Here is a 24942-nt window from a genome sequence, read left to right as displayed (position 1 = left end):
CGTAGAGACGGAAGCTTTCCACAACCTGATGGCGGCAGCCATCCTTCGGTACTCGGTCCCCAGTCACCACTATTTCTCCCAGAGTGCCGTCCCCACATTACACAAGCACGTGTTCCACAACATTAGCCATGTCCTCAACAATGCAGTTACCAGGAAAGTTCACCTAACCACGGACACGTAGACAAGTGCTTGTGGGCAGGGATGGTACTTCTATCTGATGGCACACTAGGTTAATATAGTGGAAGCTGAAAGCCAGTCGGACCTTGGGACAGAACACATCCTCCCGACGCCGAGGATAGCGAGCCCTAGGTCAATCAGGGTTGCCCCCACAGTCTGCAGCTCCTGCACCTCATCCTACTCAGCCTCCTTCTCCTCTTCAACCTCCATCGCCGAAATGACCACATCAGTCACAAGCTGAAAGCACTGCAGCACTGCCTCAGCCAAGCGGCAACAGGCTGTGCTAAAGCTAATATGCTTAGTGCTTAGGTGATAAACTGCACAATGCTGAAGAGTTGTGGACAGCTCTGAAAGAGCAGGTAGATCTATGGCTGACACCGCTGAATCTACAGCCAAGCATGGTTGTGTGTGACAATGGCCGGAATCTGGATTCGGCTCAGAGGCGAGGCAAGCTCACACATGTACCATTCCTGGCCCATAATAATAATAATAATAGTTTTTATTTTTATAGCGCCAACATATTCGTAGCACTTTACAAATTTTAGGGGGGGACATATACAGACAATACAGAATAAGCATATCTCATATCGAAAGGAGTGAGGGCCCTGCTCACAAGCTTACAGTCTATGAGGAAATGGGGGAGACACAAAAGGTAAAAAGTACATATACACTGTGTTTCAAATGCATGAAAATGATCTTTCTGCAGAATGCACGGTTCTTCTTCTTGAACCATGGATTTGCTGTTTGAGAAACTCAACATACATTATGGAGTTCATCTTTACCCCTTCAGGGATCCTAAAAGGGCCTACAATCTCTCTCCCCATGATTCCAGCCCAAAACATTGCTCACCTTCTCCTTGCTAGCGCCGTAGCCGTGTTTGCATGGGGTGTCCATCAACCAGCCATCCTCCACTCCATCCATCTGGACCATCGAGATCATTTCATGCATGATAATGCCCCATCTCATGCTGCACATAACACATCTGCATCTCTGGCTGCTATGGGCATAAAAGGGGACAAACTTATGGTGTGGCACCCATGCTCCCCTGACCTCAACCCCATTGAGAACCTCTGGAGCATCATCAAAAGGAGTGTCTATGATGGCGGGAGGCAGTTCACATCTAAGCAACAGCTCTGGGAGGGTATTCTGTCCTCATGCAAAACAATTGAAGCAGAAACCATCCAAAACCTGACAAATTCAATGGACGAGAGAGTTCAGAAGCTCCTTTCGAACAAGGGGTCCTATGTGCAAATGTAACATCACCTAGAATAAAGTTTTGAGTTGAAAACTGTTTGATTTCAGTTTGTAATAACCCGCTAATGCTTATAATTTCAAAAATGACCATTTTTGTGTTCTTTATTAAAATGAAAAGGTTGAAAACTCTGCTGTGCATAATAATTTGGAACATGCATTTTGAGTGCAGTTTGAGTTTTTTATTTTTTTTTAAATATACTGTTATCATAGGCAGTTTGTACAAAAACCTTTCAATTGTACTCTAATAGTTATTTGACTGGAAAATTACAATGACTGCAATTCATATAGGTAATTTAGGAAATTCTGAGAATTTATTTTGCATAATAATTTGGAACACAGTGTATTGTATAATGCAGCCTTGATATACTAAATAGGATAAATAATAATACATGGACTGGTCGCCAGCCAGTATGTGTACAGTCCTGACAGAGGCTATTAAGTGCATGGTTGGTATGAACCTGAAGTTGAAGAAGATTTTAATATGGGGGAAAACTGGGACGGACAGAGTTTGTTTGGGCGATACGCCAGTCTAAAGAAATGGGTTTTTAGGGTCCGCTTGAAACTGTGGGTATTGGGAATTAATCGAACTGTCCTGGGTAGTACATTCCAAAGAATTGGCGCAGCACGCGAGAAATCTTGGAGACGGGAGTGGGAAGTTCGGATTATGGAGGATTTTAGTTTTAAGTCATTTGCAGAACAGAGGGCATGTGTAGGTTGGTAGACTGAGACAAGAGAGGAGATGTAGGGGGGTAGTGAAGCATGGAGCGCTTTTTGGGTAAGCGTGATAAGTTTAAATTGAACTCTATATTGGATGGGTAACCAATGCAATGACTGGCACAGGGAAGAGGCATCGGTGTAGCGGTTGGCAAGGAATATGATCCTGGCTGCTGCGTTAAGGACGGATTGGAGAGGGGAGAGTTTAGTAAGAGGGAGACCGATTAGTAGAGCGTGCAATAATCAAGACGAGAATAAAAAGAGGTACAGTAAGAGTTTTTGCCGAGTCAAAGGTGAGAAAAGTCCTGATTCTTGAGATGTTTTTGAGGTGCAGATGACATGAACGAGCGAGTGATTTGATGTGAGGAGTGAAAGAAAGATCTGAATCAAAAATGACCCCAAGACAGCGGGCTTGTTGCTGGGGATTAATGGTTGAGCCACAAACGGAAATGGCAATATCGGGCACAGGTAGGTTAGTGGAGGGAGGAAAGACGAGTAGTTCTGTTTTTGACAGATTCAGTTTTAGGTAGAGGGAAGACATAATGTTAGACACAGCAGAAAGACAATCACTGGTCTTTTGTAGTAATGCAGGGGTGATGTCCGGAGCAGAGGTGTATAATTGAGTGTCATCAGCATAGAGATGGTACTGAAAACCGAATCTACTGATTGTTTGTCCAATAGGAGCGGCATATAAGGAGAAAAGAAGGGGGCCTAGGACTGATCCTTGAGGAACCCCGACAGTAAGGGGAAGTAGGGAGGAGGAGGAGCCGGCAAAAGACACAGAGAAGGAGCGGTCAGAGAGATAGGAGGAGAACAAGGAGAGAACAGTGTCCTTGAGGCCTATAGTGCGGAGCATAGTGAGGAGGAGCTGGTGATCCACAGTGTCGAATGCTGCAGAGAGATCCAGGAGAATCAGCAGGGAGTAGTGACCATTAGATTTAGCTGTTAGTAAATCATTAGAGACTTTAGTGAGGGCAGTTTCAGTAGAATGTAAAGAGCGGAAACCAGATTGTAAAGGGTCAAGAAGAGAGTTGTCTGAGAGATAGCGGATGAGACGGGAGTGGACCAGGCATTCCAGGAGTTTAGAGATAAAGGGAAGATTGGAAACAGGTCTGTAGTTGGCCATGCAGTTCTGGTCAAGGGATGGTTTTTTAAGTAATGGTTGTATACTGGCGTGTTTTAAAGAAGAGGGAAAGATACGAGATGAGAGGGAAAGGTTGAAAATTTTAGTTGGGTGAGTGGTGACAGCTGGAGCAAGGGACTGAAGGAGATGTGAGGGAATAGGGTCACTGGTGCAGGTGGTAGGGTGAGAAGATGCAAGGAGCCTAATCACTTCATCTTCCGTGACTGGTTCGAAGTCAGAAAGTGAGCAAGATACAATGTGGCGGGGGAGAGCATGCATAAAATTTGGAGATTGGGAGAAAATTTCCTGTCGGATATGGTCAATTTTTTCTTTGAAATAATTGGCCAGATCGTTAGCGCTGAGGTTGGTGGTCGGGGCCTGTGTTGTTTGATTGAGGAGAGAATGAAATGTGCTTAACCTCGTGGTTCAGTGGTTTCTCACAACCTACCCAGAGCTGCCAGATCTGTTTGTCAAAGTACGGTGCCTGTGTGCCCATTTTAGAAAATCAGCTACAGCTTCAGCCACACTTGCCATGCTTCAGCAATGTTTGCAGCTTCTGGCTCACCGACTAGCGTGTGATTTTCCCACACTTTGGAACTCCACACTGCAGGGAAGGATTTCTGAGCAGAAGAAGGCAGTTGTTGACTACCAGCATCAACAAGGCCGTCGGTATTCAGTTCAGACTCCACAATAAGACCTCAGGAGTGGACATGGATGTCAGACATATGTACCATCCTTCAAAACTTTGAGGGCTCCACCAAGATGGTGAGTGGCGATGACGCCATAATTAGCATCATCATCCCGCTTCTCAGTCTTCTGAAACACTCTCTGCTCACAATCAAAGAGGATGCATTGCAGGCGGAGCACAATGAGATGGAGCAAGGAACCATACAGGGTGATTACACACACCCAAGCCTCATCTCATCCCAACGTGGATTTGGTGACAATGAAGAAGAGGAGGAGGAGGAGGAACAACAGGAGCTAGTTTCATGTGCTATAGACGGTACTACCTGCACAACTGTCATACCGTCTGTTCAGCGTGGATGGCCTGAGGACAGGGAGAAGGAGGAGGAGAGCATGGTCAGTCATCCTCTTGGTGAGGACACGGAAGTGTTGCCTGTTAGCAGTCTGGAACGCTTGGCTGAATTTATGTTACGCTGCCTTTCCGGTGACCCTCGCATTCTCAAAATTTTGGGTGACAGTCATTACTGGCTGGTGACACTTCTAGACTCATGCTACAAGGAGAACTTTATATCTCTTATTCCTGAGGCAGACAGGTCTACAAAAATGGGGCAGTACCAGAAGGCCCTTGTTGCGGAACTATTAAAAAAATTCCTTCTGAAAACGCTAGCGGCAGAGGTCACAGCTCATTGGACAACCAAGGAGTACCGGCGAGAGAGACACAACTCCAATCCAGCAGAGGCAGGGGAACACTGTCAAAGTTCTGGGAGAGTTTTCTCAGACCCTCCCATCGCACAGACACTGAGGCGTGGGGTACTCTCACAAGGAGAGCAAAGTTTGGGAAGATGCTGAGGGAGTACATTGCCGACCGTACCAAGGTCCTCCGTGATTCCGTTGTGCCTTATAATTATTGGGTATACAAGCTGGACACGTGGAATGAACTGGCTCTTTACACCTTGGATGTCATGGCCTGCCCCGCTAGCGTTTTATCAGAGCGGGTTTTTATTGCCACTGGTGGAAATATAACTGATAAGCGCATCCGCCTGATGAACAAAGGCTGGATTGGGCCAGACCTCTCAACACCACCGAATGATAGCAGCGTAACATAAACATATACAGTGTATTTTTTTGAGAGGTATATCCCCATGCACCTTTTCCCACCCACACATGGGTATACGCTTCCTGATTTTGTCTATTTGCTCTTGTCCTCCTCCTTCTCCTGATCCTCATCCTCCACCACCATATCACCAGGGGGACCGTGGTCTGTGATGCAACACCCACATAATTTAGTGCATGGGCATTACAAGTATAGGAGACCCGTTCCTTTCTATTGGGAACATTTTTTTAAGAGGCCCTCCACCACGTCTTTTCCAAGGGGCATTGGAGTGCCTCCGAATTTTTGGCAGCTCTCGTATTCACTGCATAGGCCAACACTATGGGAGACCCACTTCCTAGTAATGGGACCATTGTTTTCAGGAGACCCTCTGACCTCCACGTCTCTTCCAAGGGGCACTGGAGTGCCTCCAAATTTTTGGCAACCCTTGCATTCACTGCATAGGCAAACACAATGGGAGACACACTTCCTAATAATGGGACCATTGTTTTCAGGAGACCCTCTGACCTCCACGTCTCTTTCAAAGGGCATTGGAGTTCCTCCCAATTTTTGGCAGCCCTTGCATTCACTTCATAGATTAACACTATGGGAGACCCACTTCCTAATAATAGGAACATTTTTTCATGAGGTCCTCTACGTCTGTTTCAAGGGGCATTGGAGTTCCTCCCAATTTTTAGCAGCCCTCACATTCACTGCATGGGCCAACACTATGGGAGACCCACTTCTTAATAATGGGAACATTGTTTTCCAGAGGCTTTCTGACCTCCACGTCTCTTCCAAGGGGCATTGGCGTGCCTCCAAATTTTTGGCAACCCTTGCATTCACTGCATAGGCAAACACAATGGGAGACCCACTTCCTAATAATAGAAACATTTTATTTTCAGGAGGTCCTCCTCTACGTCTGCTTTCAGATGAGGTAGCAAAAAGCTGCTGACAGATTCCCTTTAATAAAACTATGGTTTATTTGTAAAAAACAACAAACCTAACAAAAACATAATCGTATTTGGTAACACTGTGTTCATGATTACACTGTCGAGCAAACGGGTAACAATTAGTGATGGACGAGCACTAAAATGCTCGGGTACTCGTTGCTCGGGTTGAGCAAATTGGAATGCTCGAGTGCTCGGTTCGAGCAACGAGCCCAATGCAAGTCTATGGGAAGCTCGAGCACCCCCAGCAGTCTGCAGAGGGCCTAAAAATTGCCCAATCGATGGGAACAATGCTCAAATGACATGAGAACAGCATGGGGAAACCCCTGGAAGCATTTTTGACTCCCAGGTCAATGCTGTCAATAATGTTGTCAGAGGTATTACACCACTTTTACGGACTCACAATAAAACATACAAAAACAAAACCATAATGGATTTTCCTGGGAAATATGTTAAGGAACATCCTTTCCAGGTTAATGACTTGTATATAAGGCAAAATAAATAACCAAAAGCAAAAATTATTCTCCACACCTTGGGCTATGTTCACACGTAGCGTTTTTGATGCATTTTTCCACTTTTGCATTGCTTTCAACAGTGACAAATGCATTCACCGGGAAATGTCATTTTAACATTTTACAACCTTATCTGGCCATGTGGTATGTGAAACATCATCAGACACATCCTGTTTCATTCATGAAGGAGGGATTGTGAAAGTCACAAACACTATTTTTACAGCCTTACTATTCTTAAAGGGCCAGCAGTCGGCTATGCTATGTTGTTCCCATTATTAAAGAGTGGGTCTCCTATACTATGCAATGACTGCAAGGGCTGCCAAAAATTTGGACGCATCCCAATACCCCTTTGAAGAGACATAGAGGACGGTCTCAGTACAAAAAATGTTCCCATTATAAAGGAGTGGGTCTCCCATAGTGGTAATGCCCATGCTGTGACTGCAAGGGCTGCCAAAGTTTTGGAAAAACCCCACTAACAATTTAAAGACACATAGAGCTGGGCCACAGTAACGAGTACGACATGTTCCCATTAGAAAGGACAGGGTCTGCTATACAGTTAGAGGGTATGCAGTGAGTCTAACGACTGCCAAAATTTAGGAAAAATCCCACTAACAATTTAAACACACATACAGTAGAGCTGGGCCACAGTAACGACATGTTCCCATTAGAAAGGAGAGGGTCTGCTATACAGGTATAGGGTATGCAGTGAGTCCAACAGCTGCCAAAATTTGGGAAAAACCACACTAACAATTTAAAGACACATAGAGCTGAGCCACAGTAACGAATACGAAATGTTACCATTAGAAAGGGGAGGGTCTGCTATACAGTTATAGGGTATGCAGTGAGTCCAACAGCTGCCAAAATGACTGAAGATTACTGACCATGCTCTCCTCCTCATTCTCCTCTTCCTCCCTGTCCTCGAGCCATCCACGCTGAACAGACGGTATGACATTTGTGCAGATAGTACCGTCTATAGCGCAGGAGACTAGCTCCTTTTCTTCCTCCTCCTCATTGTCACTCAATCCTCATTGAAATGAGATAAGGCAGGGCTGCGTGTAATCACACTGTATTGTTCCTTGCTCCATCTCATCGTGCTCTGCCTGCAATGCATCCTCTTTAATTGTGAGCTGAGAGCGTTTCTGAAGACAGAGAAGTGGGATGATGACGCTATTTATAGCGTCTTCGCCACTCACCATCTTGGTGGGGTCCTCAAAGTTTTGGAGGATGGTACATATGTCTGACATTCATGTCCACTCCTGAGGACTTATGTGTTGAGTCTGAACTGAATATCGACGGCCTTGTTGATGCTTGTAGTCATCAACTGCCCTCTTCTGCTCACAAATCCGTCCCAACATCTGCAATGTAGAGTTCCAATGCGTGGAGACATCGCAGATCAGTCGGTGAGCTGGGAACGCTGCAAACGCTGCTGAAACATGGCAAGGGCGGCGAAAGCTGTAGCTGACTATCTAAAATGGCCACACAGGTGGAAAACTTTGACAAGCAGATCCGTCAGATCCGGGTAGGTTTTGAGAAACCGCTGAGCCACGAGGTTAAGCACATGGGCCAGGCATGCTACGTGTGTGAGCTTGCCTCACCTCAGAGCTGCTACCAGGTTCCGACCATTATCACACACGACCATGCTTGGCTGAAGGGTCAGCGGTATCAGCCACAGATCTGCCTGCTCTTTTAGAGCTATTCACAACTCTTCAGCGTTGTGCGGTTTGTCACCTAAGCATATTAGCTTAAGCTCAGCCTGTTGCCGCTTGGCCGAGGCAGTGCTGCAGTGCTTCCAGCTTGGGACTGATGTGGTCATTTTGGAGATGGAGGCTGAAGAGGAGGAGGAGGTGCAAGAGCTGTAGAATGTGGGGGCAACCCTGATTGACCCAGGGCCCGCAATCCTCTGCGTCGGGAGGACGTGTTCCGTCCCAATGTCCGACTGGGTCCCGGCTTCCACTATATTAACCCAGTGTGCCATCAGCAAGGTGTACCGTCCCTGCCCACAAGCACTTGTCCTCGTGTCCGTGGTTAGGTGGTTCCCCGTAATTGCATTGTTCAGGGCACGGCTAATGTTGTGGGACACATGCTCGTGTAATGCGGGGAAGGCACACCTGGAGAAATATTGGCTGCTGGGGACCAAGTACCAAGGGACGGCTGCCGCCATCAGGTTGCGGAAATCTTCCATCTCCACAAGCCTAAAAAGCAACATTTTATGCACAAGCATTCGCAAAATGTGTGAATTTAGTAGTGTGGCCTGTGGGGTGTTGGCTGTGTATTTGCGCTTGCGTTCCAAAGACTGAGGTAGGGATAACTGAATGCTGTGCTGGGACAAGGACTTGAACGTGCTTGCTGATGGTGTTAGTTGAGAGTGTGCAATGACATGTGCTGGTCGGGAGCCATCTTGGCATGCACCATGGACAGGGGATTGGCATGCATGCACAACAGCGGAAGAAGCAGTGGTGTCACCCGCAGACACTGTTTCTTGACCCTGGGGTTCGGCCCACTTAGTCGGGTGCTTTGCTGCCATGTGCCTGAACATGCTGTTGGTGGTCAGGCTGCTAGTTCTGCTACTCCTGCTGATGGTGGCCTGGCAGGGGGTGAAAATGACTTATCTGCAGAGTCTTTGAAAACCAACCAGACTAGGGAAAACCTAACAGTTGTACTGGCAAGTTCCGTCGTGTTGGCATTACGAGGAACGCTTTCCCATCTTGTGTCTGCAGCCAACACACTGCTTCTTCCTGCCTGTTGTGGTGCTACGCCTCCCTCCCTCTGTGAGCTGTTGTCCTCTCTCTGTAAGTCTCCCTGACAGGTTGGGTCAGTTACTATATCATCCACCACCTTGTCTTCCACTTTCACACCCTGGTATTCCACCTGACTTTCTGGCAATTGTGTCTCATCATCATCATCATCATCCACCTCTTGCGACAGTAATTGCACTTTCCCACCGTTGCCTTTGTGTGACCGTGGCTGCTCCATATTTGGGCATCGCTACACGCGTTCTCCTCTTGACTCCCTTGAAGCTGGCTGGGAGAGGCCCGAATATACAAATTAAAAAGTGAAAAGCTCTTCTGAGTGTCCAAGTGTGGGATCAGTTGTCTCCGGGCACTCGGCATGGTGGGAGCAAGGAGGATCAGGGTGAGGAAAATGCGGTCCAGACTCACGGCTACTGAGACTTGACCGTGTGGAAGACAGGATGGTGGTGTCTAAGTGACTGGAAGCATTATCTGCTATCCAACCAATAACCTTTTGACACTGCTCTGGGTTCAATAGTGATGTTAGTAATTGGGACAGGAAGGTCGAGCGACAAGATGTGGGTGTTTGTTGAGGCACAATTTCAGCTTGCCCACGGCCCCGTCCTCGGCCTCTGCATGCACCATCACCATCACTTCCACTTCCCCGTCCTTTGCCACGCACCTTGCCTATTTTTAATGGAGGACAGTATTTTCCACGTTCACGAGAAATTGCTGATTTTGGAACGCAGTTATATGTGATAGATCTGACAGAGAACCACAATTTTAAATGTCAGGCCTGTAATTTTCTAATACTATTCTTCATAGACACCTAGTGTGAATAGCTTGACCGACACACTGCAATGAAATGAAAATGAATCAAATGTCTGATTTTGGAACACTCTTAGGCTGAATGCCCACTATGCGTTTTTCAAGAGTTTTTGCCGCAAAATTTCTGACGTCGGCGGTCGCGTGACCTTTCACATGACTAAATGACGTCATGGAAGGTCCTTTTTAGAGCACCTTGAGCCACCGAAGACACCAGGCGCACCGTAGAGGAGACCGGGGGCCATCAGAAGGTGAGTATAATGTTTTTTTTTTATTTTTCAACATTTTTATTCTTTTTTTTACCATTGATGCTGCATTTGCAGCATCGTAAGTTGGTCACACAACATAAATCTATGCCTGCTGCATGGATTTATATAGTGTGACCAAGTTGTCAAACACTTTTCCAAGTGATGATAAAATCGCTTGGAAAAGCGCTTGACAACCCGCATGCGAAATCGCATGTTAAAATCGCTTCACAAACGCTTCTACCTGGCAGAAAAAAACGCATGTAAAATCTGCATGCCTTTTTTTCTGCCAGGGAAATGCAGAAGCGCTCAGGAGAAATCCGGAGCATTTCTGCATCGTGGGCACTTAGCCTAATACTATCCTTCTCAGACTCCTAGTGTGAATAGCTTGACCAACACACTGCAACTGAATGAAAATTGAAGAAATGTCTAATTTTGGAGCACTCTTATAGATGTTATGTCTGACAGAGAACCATGGTTTTAAATAGCAGCCCTGTAATTTGTTAATACTTTCCTTCACAGGCATCTAGTGTGAATAGTTTAACCGGCATACTGCAACTGAATGAAAATGGAAGAAATGTCAAATTTTGGAACACTCTTATAGATGTTATGTCTGACAGAGAACCATGGTTTTAAATAGCAGCCCTGTAATTTGTTAATACTTTCCTTCACAGACATCTAGTGTGAATAGTTTGACCGACACACTGCAATGGAATGAAAATGGAAGAAATGTCTGATTTTAGAACACTCTTATGGGTGTTATGTCTGACAGAGAACCACGGTTTTAAATAGCAGGCCTGTAATTTGCTAATACTATCCTTCACAGACACCTAGTATGAATAGCTTGACTGACACACTGCAACAGAATGGAAAACGAGGCCAATATTTTCTACGTTCAGTTTAAATCTCTGGATTTTTATCGCTGTAATATGGAACAGATCTGGCTTTTTCTGCAGTGAGAACAAGAAAATGGAGCAGAAAAATGGTGTACTCTGGATTGCTTTTTAAGCAAATAACTAGGATTAAGAACAAAAATTTTTTTTTCCCTGGCCCCTGATATCTGGGGATATGTCTACAAATATCTGTAAGAACAGCAGCAGCAGGAACGTTCAATGGACCCTCTTTCACTATATGCACTGCAGTCTGCCACATACACTGCCTGCCTGCCTAACTCCTGCTATCACCACTGAATATACACAGCTGGATTAGTCCTCAGAACTAGTTAGTTCAAATATATATATATATATATATATATATATATATATGTTGTGGAATGCCTATACTAACTATGAAGAAGCAAATCCCTCCCAGCAGCAGCTCTCCCTACTCTGCCTGGTTCTGGAGTAAACTGTGATAAGCATGGCTGCGCCCGGTGTTATGTACACCTGATGACGCTGTGTGGCCAGACAATCACTGTAATGCCCACAACCAACATGGCTACGGCATTACAGTGCATGGCAGGCAATCCCTGCATGTTCATTGGCTCTCTAAAGAGCGCCAAACACGGAGGGAGGGGAGTCGAGTTCCCGCCTGGGCATCCCGGAAATACTCGCTGAGCTTGTCGAGCACCATGAAGCTCGAGTGATTACCGAGCAGTGGCGAGCACGTTCGCTCATCACTAACTAATATTATTGTACACAGAGACCTAGTGTGAATAGCTTGACCGACACACTGCATCCAAATGAAAATGGAAGAAATGGCTGATTTTGGAACACTGTTATAGGTGATATGTCTGACAGAGTACCACGGTTTTTAAATAGCAGGCCTGTAATTTACTAATATTGCTCTACACAGAGACCTAGTGTGAATAGTTTGACCCGCACACTGCAACGAAATGAAAATGGAAGAAATGGCTGATTTTGAAACACTTTATAGGTGATATGTCTGACAGAGTACCACGGTTTTAAATAGCAGGCCTGTAATTTACTAATGCTATTCTTCACAGACACCTAGTGTGAATAGCTTGACCGACACATAGCAACAGGATGGAAAAGAAGGCCAATATTTTCCAAGTTCAGTTCAAATTTCTGGATTTTTATCGCTGAAATGTGGAACAGATCTGGCTGTATTTTGCAGTGCTAACAAGCAAATGGAGCAGAAAATGGTGTACTCTGGATTGCCTTTTAAGCAAATAACCAGGATTGAGATAAAAAAAATTGCCCTGGCCCGTGATATCTGGGGCTATGTCTACAAATATCTGTAATTATGACAGCAGCAGCAGACAGGACGTTCAAAGGACTCTCTCGTGCTCTATCATGCACTGTAGTCTGCCACATAAAATGCATGCCTGCCTAACACTGATTATATGCAGCTGAATTAGTCCTTAGAAGGACTGTCAGTTCAGATGGATATATATATATATATATATATATATATCTATATATATATATATAGATATATACAGTATATACTGCTCAAAAAATAAAGGGAACACTTAAACAACAGAATATAACTCCAAATAAATTAAACTTCTGTGAAATCAAACTGTCCACTAAGGAAGCAACACTGATTGACAATCAATTTCACATGCTGTTGTGCAAATGGAATAGACAATAGATGGAAATTATTGGCAATTATCAAGACACCCTCAATAAAGGAGTGGTTTTGCAGGTGGGGACCACAGACCACATCTCAGTACCAATGCTTTCTGGCTGATGTTTTGGTCACTTTTGAATGTTGGTTGTGCTTTCACACTCATGGTAGCATGAGACGGACTCTACAACCCACAGAAATTGCTCAGGTAATGCAGCTCATCCAGGATGGCACATCAATGCGAGCTGTCGCAATAAGGTTTGCTGTGTCTGTCAGCGTAGTGTCCAGAGGCTGGAGGCGCTACCAGGAGACAGGCCAGTACACCAGGAGACGTGGATGGGGTTGTAGGAGGGCAACAACCCAGCTGCAGGACCGCTACCTCTGCCTTTGTGCTAGGAGGAACAGGAGGAGCACTGCCAGATCCCTGCAAAATGACCTCCAGCAGGCCACAGATGTGCATGTGTCTGCACAAACAGCTAGAAACTGTCTCCATGAGGGTGGTATGAGGGCCCGACGTCCACAGATGGGGGTTGTGCTCACAGCCCAACACCGTGCAGGACGCTTGGCATTTGCCACAGAACACCAGGATTGGCAAAGTCGCCACTGGTGCCCTGTGCTCTTCACAGATGAATGCAGGTTCACACTAAGCACATGTGACAGACGTGAAAGAGTCTGGAGACGCCGTGGAGAGCGATCTGCTGCCTGCAACATCCTTCAGCATGACCGGTTTGGCAGTGGGTCAGTAATGGTGTGGGGTGGCATTTCTTTGGAGGGTTGCACAGCCCTCCATGTGCTCGCCAGAGGTAGCCTGACTGCCATTAGGTACCGAGATGAGATCCTCAGACTCCTTGTGAGACCATATGCTGGTGCGGTTGACCTTGGGTTCCTCCTAATGCAGGACAATGCCAGACCTCATGTGGCTGGAGTGTGCCAGCAGTTCCTGCAAGATGAAGGCATTGAAGCTATGGACTGGCCCACCCATTCCCCAGACCTTAATCCGATTGAGCACATCTGGGATATCATGTCTCGCTCCATCCACCAACGTCACATTGCACCACAGACTGTCCGGGAGTTGGTGGATGCTTTAGTCCAGGTCTGGGAGGAGATCCCACAGGAGACCATCCGCAACCTCATCAGGAACATGCCCAGGCGTTGTAGGGAGGTCATATAGGCACGTGGAGGCCACACACAATACTGAGCGTCATTTTTACTTGTTTTAAGGACATTACATCAAAGTTGGATCAGCCAGTAGTGTGTTTTTCCACTTTAATTTTGGGGGTGACTCCAAATCCAGGCCTCCATTGGTTAATAAATTTGATTTCCATTGATGATTTTTGTGTGATTTTGTTGTCAGCACATTCAACTTTGTACAGAACAAAGTATTCAATGAGAATATTTCATTCATTCAGATCTAGTGTGTGTTATTTGAGTGTTCCCTTTATTTTTTGAGCAATGTACATATACAGGGTGGTCCAAAAGTAGGTGGACAGAAAGTGTAATAAGGTTAGGAAGGGGGAGATTTATCAAACATGGTGTAAAGTGAAACTGGCTCAGTTGCCCTTAGCAACCAATCAGATTCCACTTTTCATTCCTCACAGACTCTTTGGAAAATGAAAGGTGGAATCTTATTGGTTGCTAAGTAGAGATGAGCGGTGTTAGACTAGAACTGTTCGCCAATCTCAAATTCGAGCTGTTTTGGGTGGTGTTCGAGTTGTTCGACGAACCCGAACGATTTGCAAAAAATTCGGCTGTTCGAGGTTATGTTCGATAACTGTTCGTGCACCAAAAGCGTGTCCTGCATGTCTGGCGCTATTTAGAGCACCAATCATGCAGGGATTGTCTGCCACTCACTGTAATGCCACAGCCATGGTGGTTGTGGCATTACAGTGATTGCCCAAATCGATGGGAACAGTGCCAACAGTGAAACATGAAAAGCCGGCAATTCAGCAGCGGCATACACCGGTACCCGACAATTTAGAACAGAAAGAATAGAGCTTCACACATAGATTAGATAGATAGAAACATGTCAGTCACACATATAAGAAGCACAGTGACAGTGTTGCTTACTGTACTTGTCATTTAGTGTAAAGGATTTATCAAAAAAAATAATAGTGTTTTCATGCACCGTCTCTTTAAAAAAGCCGGCCGGCAATTCAGCATCTGTACCCGACAATTTATAACAGAAAGAATAGAGAATCACACATAGATTAGATAGATAGAAACATGTCAGTCACATATATATGAAGTACAGTGACAGTGTTGATTACTGTACTTGTCATTTACTGCAAAGGATTTATTAAAAAAAATAATAGTGTTTTCATGCACCGTCTCTTTAAAAAAGCCGGCCGGCAATTCAGCATCTGTACCCGACAATTTATAACAGACAGAATAGAGCTTCACACATAGATTAGACAGATAGAAACATGTCAGTCACATATATAATAAGTACAGTGACAGTGTTGGTTACTGTACTTGTCATTTAGTATTAAAATAAAGGATTTATTATTAAAAAAAATTGGCGTGGGGTTCCCCGTAATTTTAGTCTCTAGCGGAGGTTAAGCAGACAGCTGGGGCAGATGTTTGAAGCCTGGGAAGGGGGTAATACCCACGGAGCTTCCCAGGCTACTAATATCAGCCCCCAGCTGAATACCTAGCCTTTACTAGCTATTAAAATGGAGGACCCCCCCAAAAAAATGACGTGGGGTCCCCCCTAATTTAATAGCTAGCAAAGGCTAGGCAGACAGCTGGGGGCTGATATTAATAGCCCAGGAAGGGAGCCATGAATATTGGCCCCCTCCCAGGCTAGAAACACCAGCCGTCAGCCGCCCCAGAAATGGCGAATCCATAGGATGCGCCAATTCTGGCACTTAGCCTTGCTCTTCCACGCTGCCCTGGTGCGGTGGCAGGGGGTAATAGGGTTGGGGTTGATGTCAGCTTATAATGCCAGCTGACATCAAGCCCAGGTTAGTAATGGAGAGGCGTCTATAAGACACCCCCATTACTAACCCCATAGTCAAAGTTAAAAGAAAACACAAACACCCAGAATAAAGTCCTTTAATTGAAATAAAGACACATTCCTTTATTGTTCTAAATTAAACCATACTTACCGTCACGCCCATTCCAGCTGAAGCCAACGATCTCCTGCAATAAAAGAAAAATAAAAAAGCAACCTCATCCTTACGTTTCCATGGTTCCCACGACAGCTTCAGCTCTGCTACATCGAGATGACAGGCTGGACCGCAGCAGAACGCTGCCATCCAGCCTGTCATCCCGCAGACAATGAGAAGCGCAGGCATGCTTGCGCTCTGCAGTGTCTGGCTGTGACGGCATAAAGATGAGACGAGTTCATGTCCAATGAACTCGGCGCACCTCATGCACGTCACTGACAGCGTGGGAGAATTCTCCTGCACTCAGCACTTCAGCGTGAGAATTCTCCCACGCTGTCAGTGACGTGCATGAGGTCAGCTGAGTTCATTGGACATGAATGAGCTCACCTCATGCACGTCACTGACAGCGTGGGAGAATTCTCACGCTGTAGTGCTGAGTGCAGGAGAATTTTCCCACGCTGTCAGTGACGTGCATGAGGTGAGCTGAGATCATTGGACATGAATGAGCTCACCTCATGCACGTCACTGACAGCGTGGGAAAATTCTCCTGCACTCAGCGCTTCAGCGTGAGAATTTTCCCACGCTGTCAGTGACGTGCATGAGGTGAGCTCATTCATGTCCAATGAACTCAGCTGACCTCATGTACGTCACTGACAGCGTGGGAGAATTTTCACGCTGAAGTGCTGAGTGCAGGAGAATTCTCCCACGCTGTCAGTGACGTGCATGAGGTGCGCCGAGTTCATTGGACATGAGCTTGTCTCATCTTTATGCCGTCACAGCGAGACACTGAGGAGCGCAAGCATGCCTGCGCTTCTGAGTGTCCGCGGGATGACAGGCTGGATGGCAGCGTTCTGCTGCGGTCCAGCCTGTCATCTCGATGTAGCAGAGCTGAAGCTGTCGTGGGAACCATGGAAAGGTAAGGATGAGGTTGCTTAATTATTTTACTTTTATTGCAGAAGACATTGGCTTCAGCTGGAATGGGCGTGACGGTAAGTATGGTTTAATTTAGAACAATAAAGAATTGTGTGTTTATTTCAATTAAAGGACTTTATTCTGGGTGTTGTGTTTTTTTAAATACTTTACTAGAAATTCATGGTGGTCATGTCTAATATTGGTGTGACCCCATGAATTTCGGGCTTAGGGCCAGCTGATAATGCCAAGTTGGCCTTAACCCCTTTATTACCCAGTGAGCCACCGCACCAGGGCCCTGGATGAGTTGGGTACAGCGCCAGAAGATGGCGCTTCTATGAACGCGCCATTTTCTGGGGCGGCTGCGGACTGCAATTTGCAGCGGGTGGGGCCCAGAAAGCTTGGGCCTCCCTGCGCTGCGGATTCCAGCTCCCAGCTGCCTAGTTGTACCTGGCTGGGCACAAAAATAGGGCGAAGCCCCACGCATTTTTTTTTTAAATTATTTCATGAAATTCATGGAATAATTAAGAAAAAAAGGGCTTCCCTATATTGTTGTGTCCAACCAGGTACAAATAGGCAGCTGGTGGTTGGGGGCAGCCCGTCCCTGCCTGCTGTACCTGGCTGGACACAAATATAGTGCGAAGCCCCACGTCAATTTTTTTTTAATTATTTCATGAAATAATTTTTTTAAAAAAGGGCTTCCCTATATTGTTGTGTCCCGCCAGGTACAAATAGGCAGCTGGTGGTTGGGGGCAGCCAGTTCCTGCCTGCTGTACCTGACTGGACACAAATATAGGGCGAAGCCCCACGTCAATTTTTTTTAAATTATTTCAGGAAATTCATGAAATAATGAAAAAAAAATTGATGTGGGGCTTCGCCCTATATTTGTGTCCAGTCAGGTACAGCAGGCAGGAACGGGCTGCTCCCAACCACCAGCTGCCTATTTGTACCTAGCCGGACACAACAATATAGGGAAGCCATTTTTTTCTTAATTATTCCTTGAATTTCATGAATTTAAAAAAAAAATACGTGTAGCTTCGCCCTATTTTTGTGTCCAGCCAGGTACAACTAGGCAGCTGGGGGCTGGAATCTGCAGCGCAGGGAGGCCCAAGCTTTCTGGGCCCCACCCGCTGCAAATTGCAGTCCGCAGCCGCCCCGGAAAATGGCGCGTTCATAGAAGCGCCATCTTCTGGCGCTGTACCCAACTCATCCAGGGCCCTGGTGCGGTGGCTCACTGGGTAATAAAGGGGTTAAGGCCAGCTTGGCATTATCAGCTGGCCCTAAGCCCGAAATTCATGGGGTCACGCCAATATTAGACATGACCACCATGAATTTCTAGTAAAGTATTTAAAAAAAACACAAACACCCAGAAAAAAGTCCTTTAATTGAAATAAACACACAATTCTTTATTGTTCTAAATTAAACCATACTTACCGCCACGCCCATTCCAGCTGAAGCCAATGATCTCCTGCAATAAAAGTAAAATAATAAAGCAACATCATCCTTACCTTTCCATGGCTCCCACGACAGCTTCAGCTCTGCTACATCGAGATGACAGGCTGGACCGCAGCAGAACGCTACCATCCAGCCTGTCATCCCGCAGACACTGAGAAGCGCAGGCTTGCTTGCGCTACTCAGTGTCTGGCTGTGACGGCATCCAGATGAGCCGAGGTCATGTCCAATGAACTCGGCTCACCTCATGCACGTCACTGACAGCGTGGGAAAATTCTCACGCTGAAGCGCTGAGTGCAGGAGAATTTTCCCACGCTGTCAGTGACGTACATGAGGTGAGCCGAGTTCATTGTCGGCTCATCTGGATGCCGTCACAGTCAGACACTGAGGAGCGCAAGCATGCCTGCGCTTCTCAGTGTCTGCGGGATGACAGGCTGGATGGCAGCGTTCTGCTGCGGTCCAGCCTGTCATCTCGATGTAGCAGGGCTGAAGCTGTCCTGGGAACCATGGAAAGGTAAGGATGAGGTTGCTTTATTATTTTTCTTTTATTGCAGGAGATCGTTGGCTTCAGCTGGAATGGGCGTGATGGTAAGTATGGTTTAATTTAGAACAATAAAGAATTGTGTCTTTATTTCAATTAAAGGACTTTATTCTGGGTGTTTGTGTTTTTTTTTAACTTTGACTATGGGGTTAGTAATGGGGGTGTCTTATAGACGCCTCTCCATTACTAACCTGGGCTTGATGTCAGCTGGCATTATAAGCTGACATCAACCCCAACCCTATTACCCCCTGCCACCGCACCAGGGCAGCGTGGAAGAGAGAGGCTAAGTGCCAGAATTGGCGCATCCTATGGATGCGCCATTTCTGGGGCGGCTGACGGCTGGTGTTTCTAGCCTGGGAGGGGGCCAATATTCATGGCTCCCTTCCTGGGCTATTAATATCAGCCCCCAGCTGTCTGCCTAGCCTTTGCTAGCTATTAAATTAGGGGGGACCCCACGTCATTTTTTGGGGGTGGTCCTCCATTTTAATAGCTAGTAAAGGCTAGGTATTCAGCTGGGGGCTGATATTAGTAGCCTGGGAAGCTCCGTGGGTATTACCCCCTTCCCAGGCTTCAAACATCTGCCCCAGCTGTCTGCTTAACCTCCGCTAGAGACTAAAATTACGGGGAACCCCACGCCAATTTTTTTTTAATAATAAATCCTTTATTTTAATACTAAATGACAAGTACAGTAACCAACACTGTCACTGTACTTATTATATATGTGACTGACATGTTTCTATCTATCTAATCTATGTGTGAAGCTCTATTCTGTCTGTTATAAATTGTCGGGTACAGATGCTGAATTGCCGGCCGGCTTTTTTAAAGAGACGGTGCATGAAAACACTATTATTTTTTTTAATAAATCCTTTGCAGTAAATGACAAGTACAGTAAGCAACACTGTCACAGTACTTCATATATATGTGACTGACATGTTTCTATCTATCTAATCTATGTGTGAAGCTCTATTCTGTCTGTTATAAATTGTCGGGTACCGCTGCTGAATTGCCGGCCGGCTTTTTTAAAGAGACGGTGCACGAAAACACTATTATATTTTTTAATAAATCCTTTACACTAAATGACAAGTACAGTAAGCAACACTGTCACTGTACTTCGTATATATGTGGCTGACATGTTTCTATCTATCTAATCTATGTGTGATTCTCTATTCCTTCTATTCTAAATTGTCGGGTACAGATGCTGAATTGCCAGCCGGCTTTTTTAAAGAGACGGTGCATGAAAACACTATTATTTTTTTTAATAAATCCTTTGCAGTAAATGACAAGTACAGTAAGCAACACTGTCACAGTACTTCATATATATGTGACTGACATGTTTCTATCTATCTAATCTATGTGTGAAGCTCTATTCTGTCTGTTATAAATTGTCGGGTACCGCTGCTGAATTGCCGGCCGGCTTTTTTAAAGAGACGGTGCACGAAAACACTATTATATTTTTTAATAAATCCTTTACACTAATTGACAAGTACAGTAAGCAACACTGTCACTGTACTTCATATATATGTGACTGACATGTTTCTATCTATCTAATCTATGTGTGATGCTCTATTCCTTCATGTCTAAATTGTCGGGTACCGGTGTATGCCGCTGCTGAATTGCCGGCCGGCTTTTTTAAAGAAAGCGTCTTCTGAGCAGTTTGTCAGCTTTTGGACACCTTTGAAGGTGTTTTCTATGTGTTCCTATGTGTTTTTGTTTGCCTGCCATTGGTTTTAACGGTGTTCGACGGTGTTCTAAGGTGTTCGACGAACAGTTCGACGAACAGTTCCTCGAACATCCCGGTGTTCGACGAACCGAACCGAACCCGAACACTACGGGGGTGGCTCAACACTATTGCTAAGGTCAACTGAGCCAGTTTCACAGATCTAGTTTTCACAGATAGATCTCCCCCAAACATATAATGGCAAATAATTTAGATACAGATCAAAGAAAATGGATTTTAACAGAGTATTGGAAATCTCAAAATGCTGAAACCTTTAGAGCAAATTGGGTTGAAACATTTGGTACTCAAGCCCCAAAGAGACAAACCATTTACCGCATTCATGACAAATTCAATGCCACTGGCTCAATCCTTAATGCTCAAAAAACTGGTCGACCCAAAACAGTCTGTACAGAAGATAATAAACAACTTGTTGCTGAAACATTTGTTCAGAGTCCAAAAAAATCCACCAGAAGAGTCTCTTTGGAATTGGGAATTTCACCAGCTTCTATCATGTGAATCCTGAAATCTATTGGGTGGAAAGCTTATCGTCCACATCTAATTCACAGTTTATTGGAGGATGATGCAGACAGGTGGCTGCAATTTAGTGTTTGATTAATCTCCCCCTTCATAACTTTACACTTTCTGTCCATCTACTTTTGGACCACCCTGTATATATATGTTGTGAAATGCCTATACTAACAGGACATTCAATGGACCCTCTTGCACTATATGCACTGCAGTCTGCCACATACCCTGCATCCCTGCCTAGCTCCTGCTATCATCACTAAATATATGTTGCTGGATTAGTCCTCAGAAGGACTGTTAGTTCAGATGGATATATATATATATATATATATATATATATATATACAGTACAGACCAAAAGTTTGGACACACCTTCTCATTTAAAGATTTTTCTGTATTTTCATGACTTTGAAAATTGTACAGTCACACTGAAGGCATCAAAACTATGAATTAACACATGTGGAATTATATACTTAACAAAAAAGTGTGAAACAACTGAAAATATGTCTTATATTCTAGGTACTTCAAAGTAGCCACCTTTTGCTTTGATGACTGGTTTGCACACTCTTGGCATTCTCTTGATGAGCTTCAAGAGGCCAGCAATGAGTCCAGACCTGAATCCCATAGAACACCTGTGGAGAGATCTCAAAATTGCTGTTTGGAGAAGGCACCCTTCAAATATCAGGGACCTGGAGCAGCTTGCGAAAGAAGAATGGTCTACAATTCCAGCAGAGCATTGTAAGAAACTCATTGATGGTTACCGGAAGCGGTTGTTCGCAGTTATTTTGGCTAAAGGTTGTGCTACCAAGTATTAGGCTGAGGGTGCCAATACTTTTGTCTGGCCCATTTTTGGAGTTTTGTGTGAAATGATCAATGATTTGATTTTTGCTTCATTCTCTTTTGTGTTTTTTCCTTGCAAGCAAATTAAATGAAGATAATAATACCAAAGAATTTGTGATTGCAATCATTTTCAGGAAGAAACTGAGTATTATCTGATAGAATTGCAGGGGTGCCAATACTTTTGGCCACCACTGTAGCTGCGCCAGGTCTTATATAAATATGATGACGCTGTGCGGCCAGCCAATCACTGTAATGCCACAACCAACATGGCTACGGCATTACAGTGCATGGCAGGCAATCCCTGCATGTTCATTTGCTCTCTAAAGACGCTAAACATGCAGGGAGGGGACCCGAGTTCCCACCCGAGCAACCCGGAAATACTCGCCGAGCTTGTCGAGCACCATGATGCTCGGGTGAGTACCGAGCAGTGGCAAGCACATTCACTCATCACTAATGGAGTTGAATTGGCACTGGCCTTTTGGCTAAATTGTCACACAGATAACTAACTACTTGTATTGTGTAGTGAGTCTCTCCCATGCATCAAATGATCCCAAAACCTGATTCTACTTGATAACTGATTGGAGTCTAAATGAACTATTCTGTTCAGGTGAAAAGAAGAAAGTTCTACTTTTACCAAATAATCAATTTTTACTGTGAAACTTGAAACTGGTAAATCTTCTCTATCCAAAATACAATGAATATAAATGACCTGGCTAAGTCACCAGAAGCTCACAATTTTTTTAATGATTTTGATCTAATTTATATATTGATAATTATAGTTCGAAGCAATAGTGTAGAAATACTGTATATATACAAAAACTGAACCTTGTGAAAGTTTTAGTCATTTTTTAATATAAAGTAATTAATCTTGAAAGTGATAACAGCACAACAAGCTAATTCAGCATATGATACCATAAATCCTTTGTTTAATGCCTTCATGGACCACTGGGACATCATAGCAGCTGTTTTGGTTAATACTTTTACAGAAAATACCAATGCAGCAACTGATCTTCCATGCAGGTCACTGAGATGGGATTATTTATTTCATAGAGGTTTAGTGACTCAAAAGGAATACACAGTCCCCTGAACATATGGTCATGTGTAATTACATTGCTGGTGTCACTTTTGTCTTGGGTTTAAAAAACCATAGATCATATGAAGAGACAGAATAAAAAATATGTTTGAGTTATGTTATTTCTAATGGGTTATGTTATTTTTAATGGAAAAAGCAGATTCTGAAGTTTTTATTAATATATCTAGAAAATGTTGAGCTACAATATCATTTACTGCCAACTCCTAAAAACACAGAGTGGTGCCTGCAAAACAATGAAGGAGTGTGTCACTAACTTAAGGCCCTCAGATAGAACAAAAATAGTACAATAAAAATAGATACATGGTATGAGATACTTAAGGCTACATCTTGAATGAAAAAGATCATCTCTACCAAAGAGCATGCAAGAGATACAATATCTAAATTACAACTTAAGCAAAAATAACTAGACATATGGAATGAACATCAACTAGAATGGTCATCAACCAGACTGATAACATAGGTATAATTTCTGAATTCACTGTCATAGAGAAAAATTAAAAATCCATAAAACATCTTCAGAGAGGTGTGGCACCCCAGGGGTCTGGTCTCCACAGTAATAGCAATGTTATGTCTGAGAGCAGGTGGGAGGTCTCTTGGTCAGGAATCCTATGCATGCCACACCTCCTGCCCAGTCCTGGGAGGGGAAGAACTTCCCCTATATAAAGCTGGGGCTGAGGCAGGGTTAGAGAGAAGAGTAGAGAGAAGAAGAGGAGCAGCATAGGAAAGAAAGATCAGGAGCTCTGTGGGAGCAGTGCTAAAAGGAATCAGGGGCTGGCAGCTGAAGAGCTCGCCCTGATTGAAGAGTTACCACCGGACCCGGAGTCCGAGGCTGTGGGGATTAACCCAGACCCAGCAGCAGAAACCGCCCGGCAGGGGATTTCAGGTCCTCTGGCCAAGAAACCCGAAGGCACGGTCACACGCGTGGGACCAGCACCGCCGTAGTGGAGCGGAAGCCACTAGAAGGCCCCGAGTCACCGGCCATACGGGTGAGCACCACACGGTACACTCAGGGACGTGGGCTACCTTTACCCGCCTCTAGCAAGGAAGCCAGAAGAGTACAATTAGTTGGGGAGGCCTACAACTCCGCCTGGCCAAGGGGAATCCCATCTGCTCAAGGACTGACCAGGCCCCGACCGCTAGCCAGTACTCCGGGAGGGTCTATCTTTGTCACCAGTAAAGACCCTGAACTACACCGCATCGTCTCTGAGTGGTTCCTACTATCCCCATCATCCACGTCGGCTGCCCTGAGGCCATACCCCTCCCGTTGGGGGTTATACCATCCACGCTGCACCATCCTTCCATCGGCCTCAGCGGTCTGCCCTGCAGCGGCAGCTCCATAGCTGCATTCAACGGGTGGCGTAGTCGTCCTACATCTACTGCTAATATACCGCCACTTAGTCTGACTCCCTGGGCACGGACCGGGTCACCGCCACGAGACTACTACCCCCAACAGGCCCGGCTCCGGGTAGTCCCCGCGTGCGCAACGCTACACCAAGTAGGCCCAGGGGTGCGTCAACTTTTGGCGTAGTCGGCAGGATTTCGTGCCCGCAACCACCGGGTACTGCGTGCCTGAAAAAGACTGTTCAAACTTACCAGTGGTGAAGATTCCCGCCATCCGTGGAGGTTTCCCGCCATCCGGCGCCATCTTCTGCCTTCTTCCCGCCTTCCGTGGAGTTTTCCCGCCGTTGGACGCCATCTTGAAGACGCCGCGCGGGAAGAAGAGGGGCGTGGACTCCGAAAGCCCGCGAGAACTGAAGCCCCGCCTCACGTCCGGACGTTGCGTAAGGTCCTGGAAGGAACCCAGCAGACGCCGACGTCACAGGAGCGCGACGGAAGGTCCTCAACCCTGACGATCCACTGCGGAGCCGCGGCCTACGGAAGAGGATCATCGCAAGGTAGGCCTCGGTCCACTAGGGGGGGAGA

The sequence above is a fragment of the Phyllobates terribilis genome, unplaced genomic scaffold (assembly GCF_046119375.1).
Source record: "Phyllobates terribilis strain yellow unplaced genomic scaffold, ASM4611937v1 Scaffold_3__8_contigs__length_932513732, whole genome shotgun sequence".
NCBI lineage: Eukaryota > Metazoa > Chordata > Amphibia > Anura > Dendrobatidae > Phyllobates > Phyllobates terribilis.
Note: the sequence above shows the minus strand (reverse complement) of the source record.